Genomic DNA, 4,113 nt, shown 5'->3' with positions numbered 1-4,113 from the left:
GAGGGGTCCCAGACTGCGAGAGGGCACAGGCCAGGCTGAGGGACCTCCCCCCACCGAGTGCACAAATTTTTGTGCACTGGGCCTCTAGTCACTAATAATTTGAAATCATTCACTTCCCAAGCTTTTAGCCTCACATCTTAATCAAATGATAAGGTATGTCAGAGTCCAAATCAAGGAACATGTGGAAGAAACTAATAATATACAATAAAAAAGTAACTAAATAAGGATGTAATGGGGTAATAGCATTACAAATCAGAATAGCATAAAATATTATTTAGAGTAAGAGAATAGTAACTTCATTCCTCCCTTTTCCTTCCTCCCATATCTAATACATATCTCAAATCTGCCCATTTCTCTCCATTGCCCCTCCTCTACTCTAGTTTAAGCCACTTTTATCTCTTACCCAGAAAACTACAGTAGTTCCTAAGTAATCTCCCTGAGTCTGCATTCCCGACCACGATTCACACTTCTCTCCTTTGTAATCTCCATACAGCAACCGGAGAAGCTCTTTAAACCATAAATTGCACCTTGTCACTCCTGCTGAAGTAGATAATGAACTTTGCAAAGCAGACTGTATCTAAATCTAGATTTTTCTTACTGTAAATTACTCAAAGTCATACAGTCTAATAGCCCAAATTTGTCTAGATTATGAGTCCCCATCCAGACTTCTATGTATTATTGTCCAACACAAAATGATGATTTAAAAAAAAAGTGTTCTCCTATTAAACATGCCTTGCAATATTCAGACTGTCCTTAACCAGACCACTGCCCATTTGGTTGGAGCAGAGAGCAAATGTGTCTGGATTTCGGTAACAGACACCATGAATGGAGCCTGGAAATGCAGTTCTCATGGGTCTGGATTTAACTGTGGCAGTGCTGCCATAATCTGATAGCTGTAGTCCTGAAAAACAGATGAAAACTTCTCTGTTAAAAGATGTAAATCTTGAAAGAGTAAAAATGATAGCAGTTGTTTAAGTGTGTGAGGGTTTATGGAAAAGTGAGTTGGATTGTAGTATATTATTATATATCTAAGTATAGTTATGACCTAGTTATTAATGCTTCAGTCTGAATAAGTACCAAACCTTGGTACTCTGAATAATGTATTATTGTTGGAGGCTAGGTCAGTGAAAACATCAGGATTTCTGAGTAGGAGACTCAATAAAAGAAGAAAAAAGAGAGGAAACAAGATGGTGATGCAGATAAACTCAGTACTCGCATCCTCCCACAACCACATCAAAATTACAACTAGCTCAGCCAGAGTGGCTCAGTGGTTGAGCGTTGACCTATGAACCAGGAAGTCATGGTTCTATTCCTGGTCAGGGCACATGCCTAAGTTGTAGGCTTAATCCCCAGTGTGGGATGTGCACGAGGCAGCTAGCTGATCAATGATTCTCATCATTGATGTTTCTATCTCTCTCTCTCCCTCCCTTTCTCTAAAATCAATAAAAACATATTTTTAAAAAATTACAACTAAAATTCAGAACAACCATCATTCAGAACCACTTGAAATCTGGTGAATGGAAGCTCTACAATTAGAGAGTTAAAGAAGAAACCACATTGAGACTGGTAGGAGGAGCGGAGGCATGGATCAGGCTGGTTTGATACCCACATCTGGAGTTTTTTTAATTCGGAGGGACATCTTGAGTGTGGAGGTACCCCCACCTTGGAGGAGATAGGGGTCCTTGCCCCACACCAGGCCCCCAGCCCAGGGTTTCAAAGCTGGGAATAGACGTCCCCATAACTTCTGGCTGTAAAAACCAGCAGGGATTGTGCTGAGTGACATGGAGGCTGCTGGAGTCCCAGGCAGTTCTGAAACTGGACAACCAAGGGGTCTGGACTATCTGTCACTACTTGAGCCAATTAAACAGAGACAGGGTTGAATCATATATGTGCATTTATTCCAATAATGCCAGCAGTATGGGAGAGCAGCAGTTCATCCATGAAAATTTGCTCTGTACCTCCCCCCACGCCCCCATAAGCCAGTTGCTTATATTGGGTAGGACAAAACTTATATGGGGAAGTAGGCAAAAGAAATAAGAATGGGTATTACAGGCATGGGGAAGTAGGCAATGCAGGCTGGGGTGGGACTCCTTTGTTTAGTTAATAAGGTTGCTAATTTTCCATGATAATAAGCAGTTCTCCAATGGGCGTGGACTGCATTCCAAGATTGATTCCCAGGTCCAAGGTTGACTCCTAGGTCCCTGGGGCATACAACTCCTAGCTAGGTTAGAATGTGCTTCATTTAATTAGAACAAAATAATCAAGATTAACAGAGCATGGTTAATACTTTTATAATTATAGCTAGTCTCCAGTATTCTATTTCTGCCCCTAACAGTTCCTCTTAAAGGGCCCAAGCAAGGACTTATTCATACTTACTTCCTCTGAGCTCTAGCACTTGGGCAGTAGCTTGAAAAAATCCAAGGACGGAATTTTTCCAGGGAGGAAATAAATTGTCTGGCATTAGAGCAAGAACTGGGAGACAGCTTTCTCCCAGACAAAAGTGGTGACAGAGGTCATTGTTCCTCTGCTGAGACCTCCCATGCCACAATGCTGAAAGGCAGTTGCCATATCTGAGTCTCCATCAACCTTGCTCATACTGTTCATCCCACCTTGCTGATTCCCTGAGATCCTGCCCCACCCAATTTGCAGCCCACCTAAGCTATTTGTAGTGGCTTTTCCATACAAATGGTCTGTCCTGGCTCAGGCTTCAGACTTTCCTAAAATCTCTCAAACAAGTAGCAGCTGATCTCAGTTTGCCCATACCTCTTGATAAGTTGACCCCTGGCCCAGCACTAACAGCAGCTTGCCATGGTTCACAGCTTGGCCTCTCCTGGGCACCTCCAAGCCCAACACAAATAGCAGCCATCTGCAGATGCTCTCTAACTCATGCCGGGTGGCCCCAGGTGGGGCATAGTCAGTGGCTGACTTTGCACCTCCCAGGAATCCCCAGAGCCAATACACCCAGTGGACAGCTTCAGACCACACTAGATTACAACTCTACCACATCCACCAGTGACACACTCAAGGGGCAGACTCAGTGAGCACCAAAGCCCCACTGAAGCAAGTCCTGCTCCATAAGGGTGTCTCCTGCACAGCAGTTTTTCTGGGTAGTCACAACTGGTCCTCACAGCCAATTGGCCTGGATGTCAGTTTCTCCCAATAATGCCAACAGCAATCAAGGCTCAACTACAACAGGACAGTGCACACAGCCCACACAGGGGCACACCTAAAATGCCCAGCTCAGGTACCTGGGCAGGCTGAGCCACTGGGCCCTACAGGACACACTACATATGGCCACTCTACCAATTCCAGGAGAAATAGCAGCTCTACCTTATACATAGAAACAAACACAGGGAAGCAGCCAAAATGGGGAGACAAACATGTCACAAATGAAAGAGCAGAAGAAATATCAAGAAAAAGAATAAATGAAATGGAAGCAAGCACACTACTAGATACAGAGTTCAAAACAATGGTTATAAGGATGCTCAAGGAACTTAATGAAAGCTTTGAGGAATTTAGTGAGAATGTTACGGAACTTAGTGAGAATTTCAAGGAAATTAGTGAGAACATCAAAGACATGAAAAAGGACCAGTCAAAAATGAAGGAGCCCTGCCTGACTTGGCTCAGTGGATAGAGCATCAGCCTGCGGATTGAAGGGTCCCAGGTTCGATTCCAGCCAAGGGCACATGCCTGGGTTGCAGGTTTGATCCCCAGTGGGGGGGTGTGCAGGAGGCAGCCAATCAACGATTCTCTCTCATTATTGATATTTCTATCACTCTCTCCTCCCTTCCTCTCTGAAATCAATAAATATACTTTTTTAGAAATTAGAAACCAAGATGGCGGCATAGGTAAACACCGGAGATTGCTGCCTCGCACAACCACTTCAAAAATACAACTAAAAGACGGAACGGACATCATCCAGAACCACAGGAAGGCTGGCTGAGTGGAAATTCTACAACTAGAAGGAAAGAGAAAAGCATACCGAGACTCAGAGGAGGTGCGGTGCGGAAGTAAAATACAGAGGTACAGAGGCGCATGCGGAGAGGGTTGGCAGCTGAGGACACGGTTGTCTTTTTCAATCGGGAGGGAGTCTCAAGCTCTGAGCTCCAGTTC

The sequence above is a fragment of the Myotis brandtii genome, unplaced genomic scaffold (genome assembly GCF_000412655.1).
Source record: "Myotis brandtii unplaced genomic scaffold, ASM41265v1 scaffold151, whole genome shotgun sequence".
NCBI lineage: Eukaryota > Metazoa > Chordata > Mammalia > Chiroptera > Vespertilionidae > Myotis > Myotis brandtii.
This window is presented reverse-complemented; position numbering follows the sequence as displayed.